The sequence below is a fragment of the Cucurbita pepo genome, chromosome 18 (genome assembly GCF_057944985.1).
Source record: "Cucurbita pepo subsp. pepo isolate OVF chromosome 18, ASM5794498v1, whole genome shotgun sequence".
Lineage (NCBI taxonomy): Eukaryota > Viridiplantae > Streptophyta > Magnoliopsida > Cucurbitales > Cucurbitaceae > Cucurbita > Cucurbita pepo.
The window spans coordinates 2,189,102-2,204,128 of NC_141815.1; the positions used below are offsets into that span (position 1 = coordinate 2,189,102).

Sequence of the window (15,027 nt, forward strand, 5' to 3'; positions counted from 1 at the left end):
ATCTAAAATTGATCAAATATCATTGTTGATATGTTAGAGTAGTTAAGGAGACAAACTTGAAGTTTGTTGGTTTTCACCCCTTCAAGTTCAAACCTTTTTGTCGGCGTTTTAATTTACCCTTATTATAAACTATCAAAGTAGAATTGAGTCGTTAGTTTTCAACTCGAGTAACTTTTATCTAAAATTGACCAAATATCATTGTCGATATGTTCGAGTGGTTAAGGAGACAGACTTGAAATCTGTTGGGTTCCACCCGCGTAGGTTCAACCCTGCTGTCGTCGTTTTAATTCTTATTATTAGAAACGATCAAAGCAGCATTGAGTCGTTAATTTTCAACTCGAGTAACTTTTATCTAAAATTGACCAAATATCATTGTCGATATGTGTGAGTGGTTAAGGAGACAGACTTGAAATCTGCTGGGTTTCACCCGCGCAGGTTTGAACCCTGCTGTCGACGTTTTAATTCTTATTGAGTCGTTAATTTTCAACTCTTGATTCGTTATTTTCAACTCGAGTTACTTTTATCAAAAATTGATTAAATATCATTGTTGATATGTTTGAGTGGTTAAGAAGACAAACTTGAAATTTATTGGGTTTTACTCGTTCAGGTTCAAACCTTGTTGTCGACGTTTTAATTTACTCTTATTATAAACTATCAAAGTAGAATTGAGTCGTGAATTTTCAACTCAATTCACTTTTATCTAAAATTTTCCAAGTGGTTAAGGAGAAAGACTTGAAATTTCACCCGCGCAGGTTCGAACCCTACTGTCGACGTTTTAAGTCGTTCATTTTCAACTCGAGTAACTTTTATCTAAAATTGACCAAATATCATTGTCGATACAGGTTCTAACCATGTTGTTGACGTTTTCATTTATTGAGTCGTTATTTTTCAATTGGAGTAACTTTTACCTAAAATTGACCAAATGTCATTGCCGATATGTCCGAGTGGTTAAGGAGACAAATTCGAAATCTGTTGGGATTCACTTGCGCGCTCAATTGATTCGTTATTTTCAACTCAAGTTACTTTTATCTAAAATTGATGAAATATCATTGTTGATATGTTTGAGTGGTTAAGGAGACAAACTTGAAATTTATTGGGTTTCACCTGTGCAGGTTCAAACCTTGTTGTCGATGTTTTAATTTACTCTTATTATAAACTATCAAAGTAGAATTGAGTCGTTAATTTTCAACTCGAGTAACTTTTATCTAAAATTTTCCAAATATCATTATCGATATGTTCGAGTGGTTAAGGAGACAGACTTTAAATCTGTCTGGTTTCACTCACGCAGGTTCGAACCCTGCTGTCGATGTTTTAATTCTTATTATTCGTTAATTTCAACTTGAGTTACTTTTATCTAAAATTAATTAAATATCATTTTTGATATGTTCGAGTGGTTAAGGAGACAAACTTGATATTTGTTGGGTTTCACCCGTGCAGGTTCAAACCTTGTTTCGATGCATTAATTTACTTTTATTAGAAACTATCAAAGCCGAATTGGGTCGTTAATTTTCAACTCGAGTAACTTTTATCTAAAATTGACCAAATATCATTGTCGATATAGGTTCTAACCATGTTGTTGACGTTTTCATTTATTGAGTCGTTATTTTTCAACTCGAGTAACTTTTACGTAAAATTGACCAAATGTTATTGTCGATATGTCAGAGTGGTTAAGGAGACAGATTCGAAATCTGTTGGGTTTCACTTGCACATGTTCAATTGATTCGTTATTTTCTCCTTGAGTTACTTTTATCTAAAATTGATCAAATATCATTGTTGATATGTTTGAGTGGTTAAGGAAATAACCTTAAAATTTCTTTGCGTTTTACCCATTCAGGTTCAAACCTTGCTATCGACATTTTAAGTTACTCTTATTATAAACTATCAAAGTAGAATTGAGTCGGTAATTTTCAACTCGAGTAACTTTTATCTAAAATTGACCAAGTATTATTGTCGATATGTCCACTCCAAGTATTATTGTCGATATGTCCGAGTGGTTAAGGAGACAGACTTGAAATCTGTTGGGTTCCACCCGCGCAGGTTCAAACCCTGCTGTCGACGTTTTAATTCTTATTATTAGAAACTATCAAAGCAGAATTGAGTCGTTAATTTTAACCTCGAGTAACTTTTACCTAAAATTGACCAAATGTAAATCTCAATTGATTCGTTATTTTCTACTTGAGTTACTTTTATCTAAAATTGATTAAATATCATTGTTGATATGTTTGAGTGGTTAAGGAAACAAACTTAAAATTTGTTTTGGTTTAACTCGTTCAGGTTCAAACATTGCCATCAACGTTTTAATGTACTCTTATTATAAACTATCAAAGTAGAATTGAGTCGTTAATTTTCAACTCGAGTAACTTTTATCTAAAATTGACAAAACATCATTGTCGATATGTCTGAGTGGTTTAGGAGACAGACTTAAAATCTTTTGGGTTTCAGTCGCGCAGGTTCGAACCTTGCTGTTGACGTTTTAATTCTTATTATTAGAAACTATCAAAGCAGAATTAAGTCGTTAATTTTCAACTCGAGTAACTTTTATCTAAAATTGACCAAATGTCATTGTCGATATGTCCGAGTGGTTAAGGAGACAGACTTGAAATCTGTTGGGTTTTTCACCCGCGCAGGTTCGAACCCTGCTGTCGACGTTTTAATTCTTATTGAGTCGTTAATTTTCAACTCGAGTAACTTTTATTCGAAATCTGCTGGGATTCACTTGCGCGTTCAATTGATTCGTAATTTTCAACTCGAGTTACTTTTATCTAAAATTGATCAAATATCATTGTTGATATGTTTGAGTGGTTAAGGAGACAAACTTGAAATTTATTGGTTTCACCCGTTCAGGTCCAAACCTTGTTGTCAACGCTTTAATTTACTCTTATTATAAACAATCAAAGTAGAATTGAGTCGTTAATTTTCAACTCGAGTAACTTTTATCTAAAATTGACCAAATATCATTATCGATATGTTCGAGTGGTTAAGGAGATAGACTTAAAATTTGTCTGGTTTCACTCACGCAGGTTCGAACCCTGCTGTCGATGTTTTAATTCTTATTATTCGTTAATTTCAACTTGAGTTACTTTTATCTAAAATTAATTAAATATCATTTTTGATATGTTCGAGTGGTTAAGGAGACAAACTTGATATTTGTTGGGTTTCACCCGTGTAGGTTCAAATCTTGTTTTGACGCATTAATTTACTTTTATTAGAAACTATCAAAGCCGAATTGGGTCGTTAATTTTCAACTCGAGTAACTTTTATCTAAAATTGACCAAATATCATTGTCGATATAGGTTCTAACCATGTTGTTGACGTTTTCATTTATTGAGTCGTTATTTTTCAACTCGAGTAACTTTTACGTAAAATTGACCAAATGTTATTGTCGATATGTCCGAGTGGTTAAGGAGATAGATTCGAAATCTGTTGGGTTTCACTTGCGCATGTTCAATTGATTCGTTATTTTCTACTTGAGTTACTTTTATCTAAAATTAATAGAATATCATTGTTGATATGTTTGAGTGGTTAAGGAAACAAACTTAAAATTTGTTGATATGTTCAAGTTCAAAACTTTTTGTCGACGTTTTAATTTACCCTTCTTATAAACTATCAAAGTAGAATTGAGTCGTTAGTTTTCAACTCGAGTAACTTTTATCTAAAATTGACCAAATATCATTGTCGATATGTTCGAGTGGTTAAGGAGACAGACTTGAAATCTGTTGGGTTCCACCCGCGCAGGTTCATCCCTGCTGTCGTCGTTTTAATTCTTATTATTAGAAACTATCAAAGCAGCATTGAGTCGTTAATTTTCAACTCGAGTAACTTTTATCTAAAATTGACCAAATATCATTGTCGATATGTTCGAGTGGTTAAGGAGAAAGACTTGAAATCTGTTGGGTTTCACTTGCGCAGGTTCAATTGATTCGTTATTTCCTACTTGAGTTACTTTTATCTAACATTGATTAAATATCATTGTTGATATGTTCGAGTGTTTAAGGAAACAACCTTAAAATTTGTTTGGGTTTAACCCGTTCAGGTTCAAACCTTGCCATCGACGTTTTAATGTACTCTTATTATAAACTATCAAAGTAGAATTGAGTCGTTAATTTTCAACTCGAGTAACTTTTATCTAAAATTGACCAAATATCATTGTCGATATGTCCGAGTGGTTAAGGAGACAGACTTGAAATCTGTTGGGTTCCACCCTCGCAGGTTCAACCCTGCTGTCGTCGTTTTAATTCTTATTATTAGAAACTATCAAAGCAGCATTGAGTCGTTAATTTTCTACTCGAGTAACTTTTATCTAAAATTGACCAAATATCATTGTCGATATGTCCGAGTGGTTAAGGAGATACACTCGAAAACCGTTGGGATTCACCCGCGCAGGTTGGAGCCCTACTTTCGATGTTTTAATTCTAATTATTAGAAACTATAAGAAAAGAAGAATTGAGTCGTTAATTTTCAACTCGAGTAACTTTTACCTAAAATTGACCATATGTCGAGTGGTTAAGGAGACAGATTCGAAGTTATTTTCAACTCGAGTTACTTTTATCTAAAATTGAACAAATATCATTGTTGATATGTTTGAGTGGTTAAGGAGATAAACTTGAAACTCATTGGGTTTCACTCGTTCAGGTTCAAACCTTGTTGTCGAAGTTTTAATTTACTCTTATTATAAACAATCAAAGTAGAATTGAGTCGTTAATTTTCAACGCGAGTAACTTTTATCTGTCCGAGTGGTTAAGGAGACAGACTTGAAATCTGTTGGGTTTCACCCGCGCAGGTTCGAACCCTACTGTCGACGTTTTAATTCTTATTATTAGAAACTATCTAAAGCAGAATTAAGTCGTTAATTTTCAACTCGAATAACTTTTATCTAAAATTGACCAAATATCATTGACGTTTTCATTTATTGAGTCGTTATTTTTCAACTTATTTTCTACTTGAGTTTCTTTTATCTAAAATTGATCAAATATCATTGCTGATATGTTCGAGTAGTTAAGGAGACAAACTTGAAGTTTGTTGGTTTTCACCCCTTCAAGTTCAAACCTTTTTGTCGACATTTTAATTTACCCTTCTTATAAACTATCAAAGTAGAATTGAGTCGTTAGTTTTCAACTCGAGTAACGTTTATCTAAAATTGACAAAATATCATTGTCGATATGTTCGAGTGGTTAAGGAGACAGAATTGAAATCTGTTGGGTTCCACCCGCGCAGGTTCAACCCTGCTGTCGTCGTTTTAATTCTTATTATTAGAAACTATCAAAGCAGCATTGAGTCGTTAATTTTCAACTCGAGTAACTTTTATCTAAAATTGACCAAATATCATTGTCGATATGTCCGAGTGGTTAAGGAGACAGACTTGAAATCTGTTGGGTTTCACCCGCGCAGGTTTGAACCCTGCTCTCGACGTTTTAATTCTTATTATTAGAAACTATCAAAGTAGAATTAAGTCGTTAATTTTCAACGCGAGTAACTTTTATCTAAAATTGACCAAATGTCATTGTCGATATGTCCGAGTGGTTAAAGAGACAGAATTTTCAACTCGAGTAACTTTTATCTAAAATTGACCAAATGTCATTGCCGATATGTCCGAGTGGTTAAGGAGACAGATTTGAAATCGGTTGGGATTCACTTGCGCGTTCAATTGATTCGTTATTTTCAACTCGAGTTACTTTTATCTAAAATTGAACAAATATCATTGTTGATATGTTTGATTGGTTAAGGAGACAAACTTGAAATTTATTGGGTTTCACTCGTTCAGGTTCAGACCTTGTTGTCGAAGTTTTAATTTACTCTTATTATAAACTATCAAAGTAGAATTGAGTCGTTAATTTTCAACTCGAGTAACTTTTATCTAAAATTTTCCAAATATCATTGTTGATATGTCCGGGTGGTTAAGGAGACAGACTTGAAATTTGTTGGGTTTCACCCGCGCAGGTTCGAACCCTGCTGTCGACGTTTTAATTCTTATTATTTGAAACTATCAAAGCAGAATTGAGTCGTTAATTTTCAAGATTTTCAACTCGAGTTACTTTTATCTAAAATTGAACAAATATCATTGTTGATATGTTTGAGTGGTTAAGGAGACAAACTTGAAACTCATTAGGTTTCACTCGTTCAGGTTCAAACCTTGTTGTCGAAGTTTTAATTTACTCTTATTATAAACAATCAAAGTAGAATTGAGTCGTTAATTTTCAACTCGAGTAACTTTTATCTAAAATTGAACAAATATCATTGTTGATATGTCCAAGTGGTTAAGGAAACAGACTTAAAATCTGTTGAGTTTCACCCGCGCAGGTTCGAACTCTGTTGTCGACGTTTTAATTCTTATTATTAGAAACTATCAAAGCAGAATTAAGTCGTTAATTTTCAACTCGAGTAACTTTTATCTAAAATGGACCAAATATCATTGTCGATACAGGTTCTAACCATGTTGTTGACGTTTTCATTTATTGAGTCGTTATTTTTCAACTCGAGTAACTTTTTCACAAAATTGACTAAATGTCATTGTCGATATGTCCCAGTGGTTAAAGAGACAGATTCGAAATCTGTTCGGTTTCACTTGCGCAGGTTCAATTGATTCGTTATTTTCTACTTGAGTTACTTTTATCTAAAATTGATCAAATATCATTGTTGATATGTTCGAGTAGTTAAGGAGACAAACTTGAAGTTTGTTGGTTTTCAGCCCTTCAAGTTCAAACCTTTTTGTCGACGTTTTAATTTACCCTTATTATAAACTATCAAATTAGAATTGAGTTGTTAGTTTTCAACTCGAGTAACTTTTATCTAAAATTGACCAAATATCATTGTCGATATGTTCGAGTGGTTAAGGAGAAAGACTTGAAATCTATTGGGTTCCACCCGCGCAGGGTTAACCCTGCTGTCGTCGTTTAATTCTTATTATTAGAAACTATCAAAGCAGCATTGAGTCGTTAATTTTCAACTCGAGTAACTTTTATCTAAAATTGACCAAATATCATTGTCGATATGTCTGAGTGGTTAAGGAGACAGACTTGAAATCTGTTGGGTTTCACCCGTTCAGGTTCAAACCTTGCCATCGACGTTTTAATGTACTCTTATTATAAACTATCAAAGTAGAATTGAGTCGTTAATTTTCAACTCGAGTAACTTTTATCTAAAATTGACCAAATATCATTGTCGATATTTCTGAGTGGTTAAGGAGACCAGATTCGAAATCTGTTGGGTTTCACTTGCGTAGGTTCAATTGATTCGTTATTTTCTACTTGAGTTACTTTTATCTAAAATTGATCAAATATCATTGTTGATATGTTCGAGTAGTTAAGGAGACAAACTTGAAATTTGTTGCTTTTCACCCCTTCAAGTTCAAACCTTTTTGTCGACGTTTTAATTTACTCTTATTATAAACTATCAAAGTAGAATTGAGTCGTTAGTTTTCAACTCGAGTAACTTTTATCTAAAATTGATCAAAGATCATTATCGATATGTCCGAGTGGTTAAGGAGATACACTTGAAAATTGTTAGGTTTCACCCGTGCAGGTTCTCGAGCCCTACTATCGACGTTTTAATTCTTATTATTAGAAACTATAATAAAAGTAGAATTGAGTCGTTCATTTTCAACTCGAGTAACTTTTATCTAAAATTGACCAAATATCATTGTCGATACAGGTTCTAACCATGTTGTTGACGTTTTCATTTATTGAGTCGTTATTTTTCAATTGGAGTAACTTTTACCTAAAATTGACCAAATGTCATTGCCGATATGTCCGAGTGGTTAAGAAGACAAATTCGAAATCTGTTGGGATTCACTTGCGCGTTCAATTGATTCGTTATTTTCAACTCAAGTTACTTTTATCTAAAATTGATCAAATATCATTGTTGATATGTTTGAGTGGTTGAGGAGACAAACTTGAAATTTATTGGGTTTCACCTGTTCAGGTTCAAACCTTGTTGTCGATGTTTTAATTTACTCTTATTATAAACTATCAAAGTAGAATTGAGTCGTTAATTTTCAACTCGAGTAACTTTTATCTAAAATTTTCCAAATATGATTATCGATATGTTCGAGTGGTTAAGGAGACAGACTTAAAATCTATCTGATTTCACTCACGCAGGTTCGAACCCTGCTGTCGACGTTTTAATTCTTATTATTCGTTATTTTCAACTTGAGTTACTTTTATCTAAAATTAATTAAATATCATTTTTGATATGTTCGACTTGTTAAGGAGACAAACTTGATATTTGTTGGGCTTCACCCGTGCAGGTTCAAACCCTATTGTCGATATGTCAGATTGGTTAAGGAGACAGATTCGAAATCTGTTGGGTTTCACTTGCGCATGTTCAATTGATTCGTTATTTTCTCCTTGAGTTACTTTTATCTAAAATTGATCAAATATCATTGTTGATATGTTTGAGTGGTTAAGGAAATAAACTTAAAATTTGTTTGGGTTTTACCCGTTCAGGTTCAAACCTTGCTATCGACATTTTAACTTACTCTTATTATAAACTATCAAAGTAGAATTGAGTCGTTAATTTTCAACTCGAGTAACTTTTATCTAAAATTGACCAAGTATTATTGTCGATATGTCCGAGTGGTTAAGGAGACAGACTTGAAATCTGTTGGGTTCCACCCGCGCAGGTTCGAACCCTGCTGTCGACGTTTTAAATCTTATTATTAGAAACTATCAAAGCAGAATTGAGTCGTTAATTTTGACCTCGAGTAACTTTTACCTAAAATTGACCAAATGTCAGAATCGAAATCTCAATTGATTCGTTATTTTCTACTTGAGTTACTTTTATCTAAAATTGATTAAATATCATTATTGATATGTTTGAGTGGTTAAGGAAACAAACTTAAAATTTGTTTTGGTTTATTTCTACTTGAGTTACTTTTATCTAAAATTGATTAAATATCATTATTGATATGTTTGAGTGGTTAAGGAAACAAACTTAAAATTTGTTTGGGTTTAACTCGTTCAGGTTCAAACCTTGCCATCAACGTTTTAATGTACTCTTATTATAAACTATCAAAGTAGAATTGAGTCGTTAATTTTCAACTCGAGTAACTTTTATCTAAAATTGACAAAACATCATTGTCGATATGTCCGAGTGGTTTAGGAGACAGACTTAAAATCTTTTGGGTTTCAGTCGCGCAGGTTCGAACCTTGCTGTCGACGTTTTAATTCTTATTATTAGAAACTATCAAAGCAGAATTAAGTCGTTAATTTTCAACTCGAGTAACTTTTATCTAAAATTGATCAAATGTCATTGTCGATATGTCCGAGTGGTTAAGGAGACAGACTTGAAATCTGTTGGGTTTCACCCGCGCAGGTTCGAACCCTGCTGTCGACGTTTTAATTCTTATTGAGTCGTTAATTTTCAACTCGAGTAACTTTTATTCGAAATCTGCTGGGATTCACTTGCGCGTTCAATTGATTCGTTATTTTCAACTCGAGTTACTTTTATCTAAAATTGATCAAATATCATTGTTGATATGTTTGAGTGGTTAAGGAGACAAACTTGAAATTTATTGGTTTCACTCGTTCAGGTTCAAACCTTGTTGTCGACGTTTTAATTTACTCTTATTATAAACTATCAAAGTAGAATTGAGTCGTTAATTTTCAACTCGAGTAACTTTTATCTAAAATTTTTCAAATATCATTATCGATATGTTCGAGTGGTTAAGGAGACAGACTTAAAATCTGTCTGGTTTCACTCACGCAAGTTCGAACCCTGCTGTCGACATTTTAATTCTTATTATTCATTATTTTCAACTTGAGTTACTTTTATCTAAAATTAATTAAATATCATTTTTGATATGTTCGAGTTGTTAAGGAGACAAACTTGATATTTGTTGGGTTTCACCTGTGCAGGTTCAAACCCTATTGTCGACGCATTAATTTACTTTTATTAGAAACTATCAAAGCCGAATTGAGTCGTTAATTTTCAACTCGAGTAACTTTTATCTAAAATTGACCAAATATCATTGTCAATATAGGTTCTAACCATGTTGTTCACGTTTTCATTTATGGAGTTGTTATTTTTCAACTCGAGTAAGTTTTACGTAAAATTGACCAAATAATATTGTCGATATGTCCGAGTGGTTAAGGAGACAGATTCGAAATCTGTTGGGTTTCACTTGCGCATGTTCAATTGATTCGTTATTTTCTACTTGAGTTACTTTTATCTAAAATTGATTAAATATCATTCTTGATATGTTTTAGTGGTTAAGGAAACAAACTTAAATTTTGTTTGGGTTTTACCCGTTCAGGTTCAAACCATGCTATCGACATTTTAAGTTACTCTTATTATAAACTATCAAAGTAGAATTGAGTCGTTAATTTTCAACTCGAGTAACTTTTATCTAAAATTGACCAAATATCATTGTCGATATGTCCGAGTGGTTAAGGAGAAAGACTTGAAATCTGTTGGGTTCCACCCGCGCATGTTCAACCCAGATGTCAACGTTCATGAAATTTATTGGTTTCACTCGTTCAGGTTCAAACCTTGTTGTCGACGTGTTAATTTACTCTTATTATAAACTATCAAAGTAGAATTGAGTCGTTAATTTTCAACTCGATTAACTTTTATCTAAAATTTTCCAAATATCATTGTTGATATGTCCGAGTGGTTAAGGAGACAGACTTGAAATCTGTTGGATTTCACCCGCGCAGGTTCGAACCTTGCTGTCGACGTTTTCAACTCAAGTTACTTTTATCTAAAATTGATCAAATATCATTGTTGATATGTTTAAGTGGTTAAGGAGACAAACTTGAAATTTATTGGGTTTCACTCGTTCAGGTTCAAACCTTGTTGTCGAAGTTTTAATTTACTCTTATTATAAACTATCAAAGTAGAATTGAGTCGTTAATTTTCAACTTGAAATCTGTTGGGTTCCACCCGCAGGTTCTAATGCTGTCCACATTTTAATTCTTATTATTAGATACTATCAAAGCAGCATTAAGTCGTTAATTTCCAAGTCGAGTAACTTTTATCTAAAATTGACCAAATATCATTGTCGATATGTCCGAGTGGTTAAAGAGACAGACTTGAAATCTGTTGGGTATCACCCGCGCAGGTTCGAACCCTGCTGTTGACGTTTTAATTCTTATTATTAGAAACTATCAAAGCAGAATTGAGTCATTAATTTTCACCTCGAGTAACTTTTACCTAAAATTGACTAAATGTCATTGTCGATATGTCCGAGTGGTTAAAGAGACAGATTCGAAATCTGTTGGGTTTCACTTGCGCAAGTTCAATTGATTCGTTATTTTCTACTTGAGTTACTTTTATCTAAAATTGATTAAATATCATTGTTGATATGTTTGAGTGGTTAAGGACACAAACTTGAAATTTATTGGGTTTCACTCGTTCAGATTCAAACCTTGTTGTCGACGTTTTAATTTACTCTTATTAATAACTATCAAAGTAGAATTGAGTCGTTATTTTTCAACTCGAGTAACTTTTACCTAAAATTGACCAAATGTCATTATGTCCGAGTGGTTAAGGAGATAGACTTGAAATCTGTTGGGTTTCACCCGCGCAGGTTTGAACCCTGGTGTCGACGGTTTAATTCTTATTGAGTCGTTAACTTTCAACTCGAGTAACTTTTATCCAAAATTGACCAAATGTCATTGTTGATATGTCCGAGTGGTTAAGGAGACAGACTTGAAATTTGTTGGGTTTCACCCGTGCAGGTTCGAACCCTGCTGTCGACGTTTTAATTCTTATTGAGTCGTTAATTTTCAACTCGAGTAACTTTTATCCAAAATTGACCAAATGTCATTGCCGATATGTCCGAGTGGTTAAGGAGAAAGATTCGAAATCTGTTGGGATTCACTTGCGCGTTCAATTGATTCGTTATTTTCAACTCGAGTTACTTTTATCTAAAATTGATCAAATATCATTGCTGATATGTTCGAGTAGTTAAGGAGACAAACTTGAAGTTTGTTGGTTTTCACCCCTTCAAGTTCAAACCTTTTTGTCGACATTTTAATTTACCCTTCTTATAAACTATCAAAGTAGAATTGAGTCGTTAGTTTTCAACTCGAGTAACGTTTATCTAAAATTGACCAAATATCATTGTCGATATGTTCGAGTGGTTAAGGAGATAGAATTGAAATCTGTTGGGTTCCACCCGCGCAGGTTCAACCCTGCTGTCGTCGTTTTAATTCTTATTATTAGAAACTATCAAAGCAGCATTGAGTCGTTAATTTTCAACTCGAGTAACTTTTATCTAAAATTGACCAAATATCATTGTCGATATGTCCGAGTGGTTAAGGAGACAGACTTGAAATCTGTTGGGTTTCACCCGCGCAGGTTCGAACCCTGCTGTCGACGGCGTTCAATTTTCTTTCGTTATTTTCAACTCGAGTTACTTTTATCTAAAATTGAACAAATATCATTGTTGATATGTTTGAGTGGTTGAGGAGACAAACTTGAAATTTATTGGGTTTCACTCGTTCAGGTTCAAAGCTTGTTGTCGAAGTTTTAATTTACTCTTATTATAAACTATCAAAGTAGAATTGAGTCGTTAATTTTCAACTCGAGTAACCTAAAGTTGACCAAATATCATTGTCGATATGTCCGAGTTGTTAATGAGACAGACTTGAAATCTGTTGGGTTTCACCCGCGCAGGTTCGAACCCTGCTGTCGACGGCGTTCAATTGATTCGTTATTTTCAACTCGAGTTACTTTTATCTAAAATTGAACAAATATAATTGTTGATATGTTTGAGTGGTTAAGGAGACAAACTTGAAATTTATTGGGTTTCACTCGTTCAGGTTCAAACCTTGTTGTCGAAGTTTAATTTACTCTTATTATAAACTATCAAAGTAGAATTGAGTTGTTAATTTTCAACTCGAGTAACTTTTATCTAAAATTGACCAAATATCATTGTCGATATGTCCGAGTGGTTAAGGAGATAGACTTGAAATCTGTTGGGCTTCACCCGCGTAGGTTCATCCGAGTGGTTAAGGAGATAGACTTGAAATCTGTTGGGCTTCACCCGCGTAGGTTTGAACCCTGCTGTCGACGTTTTAATTCTTATTATTAGAAACTATCTAAAGCACAATTGAGTCGTTATTTTTCAACTCGAGTAACTTTTACCCAAATTTGACTAAATGTCATTGTCGATATTTCCGAGTGGTTCAAGAGACAGATTCGAAATCTGTTGGGTTTCACTTGCGCAGGTTCAATTGATTCTTTATTTTCTACTTGAGTTTCTTTTATCTAAAATTGATCAAATATCATTGTTGATATGTTAGAGTAGTTAAGGAGACAAACTTGAAGTTTGTTGGTTTTCACCCCTTCAAGTTCAAACCTTTTTGTCGGCGTTTTAATTTACCCTTATTATAAACTATCAAAGTAGAATTGAGTCGTTAGTTTTAAACTCGAGTAACTTTTATCTAAAATTGACCAAATATCATTGTCGATATGTTCGAGTGGTTAAGGAGACAGACTTGAAATCTGTTGGGTTCCACCCGCGTAGGTTCAACCCTGCTGTCGTCGTTTTAATTCTTATTATTAGAAACGATCAAAGCAGCATTGAGTCGTTAATTTTCAACTCGAGTAACTTTCATCTAAAATTGACCAAATATCATTGTCGATATGTGTGAGTGGTTAAGGAGACAGACTTGAAATCTGTTGGGTTTCACCCGTGCAGGTTTGAACCCTGCTGTCGACGTTTTAATTCTTATTGAGTCGTTAATTTTCAACTCTTGATTCGTTATTTTCAACTCGAGTTACTTTTATCAAAAATTGATTAAATATCATTGTTGATATGTTTGAGTGGTTAAGGAGACAAACTTGAAATTTATTGGGTTTCACTCGTTCAGGTTCAAACCTTGTTGTCGACGTTTTAATTTACTCTTATTATAAACTATCAAAGTAGAATTGAGTCGTGAATTTTCAACTCAATTCACTTTTATCTAAAATTTTCCAAGTGGTTAAGGAGAAAGACTTGAAATTTCACCCGCGCAGGTTCGAACCCTACTGTCGACGTTTTAAGTCGTTCATTTTCAACTCGAGTAACTTTTATCTAAAATTGACCAAATATCATTGTCGATACAGGTTCTAACCATGTTGTTGACGTTTTCATTTATTGAGTCGTTATTTTTCAATTGGAGTAACTTTTACCTAAAATTGACCAAATGTCATTGCCGATATGTCCGAGTGGTTAAGGAGACAAATTCGAAATCTGTTGGGATTCACTTGCGCGCTCAATTGATTCGTTATTTTCAACTCAAGTTACTTTTATCTAAAATTGATCAAATATCATTGTTGATATGTTTGAGTGGTTAAGGAGACAAACTTGAAATTTATTGGGTTTCACCTGTTCAGGTTCAAACCTTGTTGTCGATGTTTTAATTTACTCTTATTATAAACTATCAAAGTAGAATTGAGTCGTTAATTTTCAACTCGAGTAACTTTTATCTAAAATTTTCCAAATATCATTATCGATATGTTCGAGTGGTTAAGGAGATAGACTTAAAATCTGTCTGTTTTCACTCACGCAGGTTCGAACCCTGCTGTCGACGTTTTAATTCTTATTATTCGTTATTTTCAACTTGAGTTACTTTTATCTAAAATTAATTAAATATCATTTTTGATATGTTCGAGTTGTTAAGGAGACAAACTTGATATTTGTTGGGCTTCACCCGTGCAGGTTCAAACCCTATTGTCGATATAGGTTCTAACCATGTTGCTGACGTTTTCATTTATTGAGTCGTTAGTTTTCAACTCGAGTAAATTTTACGTAAAATTGACCAAATGTTATTGTCGATATGTCAGAGTGGTTAAGGAGATAGATTCGAAATCGGTTGGGTTTCACTTGCACATGTTCAATTGATTCGTTATTTTCTCCTTGAGTTACTTTTATCTAAAATTGATCAAATATCATTGTTGATATGTTTGAGTGGTTAAGGAAATAACCTTAAAATTTGTTTGGGTTTTACTCATTCAGGTTCAAACCTTGCTATCGACATTTTAAGTTACTCTTATTATAAACTATCAAAGTAGAATTGAGTCGGTAATTTTCAACTCGAGTAA

At 33.4% G+C, this 15,027-nt stretch overlaps 14 non-coding genes across 14 annotated transcripts; all 14 read left to right on the top strand.

Annotated features, from left to right (window-relative positions):
* Positions 1 to 1,976: 1,976 nt before the first annotated feature.
* TRNAS-UGA (transfer RNA serine (anticodon UGA)) lies at positions 1,977 to 2,058 on the top strand. The gene has a single exon. It is a non-coding gene; the product is annotated as a tRNA-Ser (tRNA).
* A 506-nt stretch (positions 2,059 to 2,564) lies between these two features.
* On the top strand, positions 2,565 to 2,648 carry TRNAS-UGA (transfer RNA serine (anticodon UGA)). The gene has a single exon. It is a non-coding gene; the product is annotated as a tRNA-Ser (tRNA).
* A 2,679-nt stretch (positions 2,649 to 5,327) lies between these two features.
* TRNAS-UGA (transfer RNA serine (anticodon UGA)) lies at positions 5,328 to 5,409 on the top strand. Its single transcript has one exon. It is a non-coding gene; the product is annotated as a tRNA-Ser (tRNA).
* A 467-nt stretch (positions 5,410 to 5,876) lies between these two features.
* On the top strand, positions 5,877 to 5,958 carry TRNAS-UGA (transfer RNA serine (anticodon UGA)). Its single transcript has one exon. It is a non-coding gene; the product is annotated as a tRNA-Ser (tRNA).
* A 2,598-nt stretch (positions 5,959 to 8,556) lies between these two features.
* On the top strand, positions 8,557 to 8,638 carry TRNAS-UGA (transfer RNA serine (anticodon UGA)). The gene has a single exon. It is a non-coding gene; the product is annotated as a tRNA-Ser (tRNA).
* A 435-nt stretch (positions 8,639 to 9,073) lies between these two features.
* On the top strand, positions 9,074 to 9,155 carry TRNAL-UAA (transfer RNA leucine (anticodon UAA)). Its single transcript has one exon. It is a non-coding gene; the product is annotated as a tRNA-Leu (tRNA).
* A 93-nt stretch (positions 9,156 to 9,248) lies between these two features.
* Positions 9,249 to 9,330, top strand: TRNAS-UGA (transfer RNA serine (anticodon UGA)). Its single transcript has one exon. It is a non-coding gene; the product is annotated as a tRNA-Ser (tRNA).
* A 1,261-nt stretch (positions 9,331 to 10,591) lies between these two features.
* TRNAS-UGA (transfer RNA serine (anticodon UGA)) lies at positions 10,592 to 10,673 on the top strand. Its single transcript has one exon. It is a non-coding gene; the product is annotated as a tRNA-Ser (tRNA).
* A 322-nt stretch (positions 10,674 to 10,995) lies between these two features.
* TRNAS-UGA (transfer RNA serine (anticodon UGA)) lies at positions 10,996 to 11,077 on the top strand. Its single transcript has one exon. It is a non-coding gene; the product is annotated as a tRNA-Ser (tRNA).
* Positions 11,078 to 11,614: 537 nt separating this feature from the next.
* TRNAS-UGA (transfer RNA serine (anticodon UGA)) lies at positions 11,615 to 11,696 on the top strand. The gene has a single exon. It is a non-coding gene; the product is annotated as a tRNA-Ser (tRNA).
* A 540-nt stretch (positions 11,697 to 12,236) lies between these two features.
* TRNAS-UGA (transfer RNA serine (anticodon UGA)) lies at positions 12,237 to 12,318 on the top strand. Its single transcript has one exon. It is a non-coding gene; the product is annotated as a tRNA-Ser (tRNA).
* A 236-nt stretch (positions 12,319 to 12,554) lies between these two features.
* Positions 12,555 to 12,636, top strand: TRNAS-UGA (transfer RNA serine (anticodon UGA)). Its single transcript has one exon. It is a non-coding gene; the product is annotated as a tRNA-Ser (tRNA).
* Positions 12,637 to 12,875: 239 nt separating this feature from the next.
* On the top strand, positions 12,876 to 13,014 carry TRNAS-UGA (transfer RNA serine (anticodon UGA)). Its single transcript has 2 exons — positions 12,876 to 12,912; positions 12,970 to 13,014. It is a non-coding gene; the product is annotated as a tRNA-Ser (tRNA).
* A 567-nt stretch (positions 13,015 to 13,581) lies between these two features.
* On the top strand, positions 13,582 to 13,663 carry TRNAS-UGA (transfer RNA serine (anticodon UGA)). The gene has a single exon. It is a non-coding gene; the product is annotated as a tRNA-Ser (tRNA).
* The last annotated feature ends 1,364 nt before the right edge of the window (positions 13,664 to 15,027 follow it).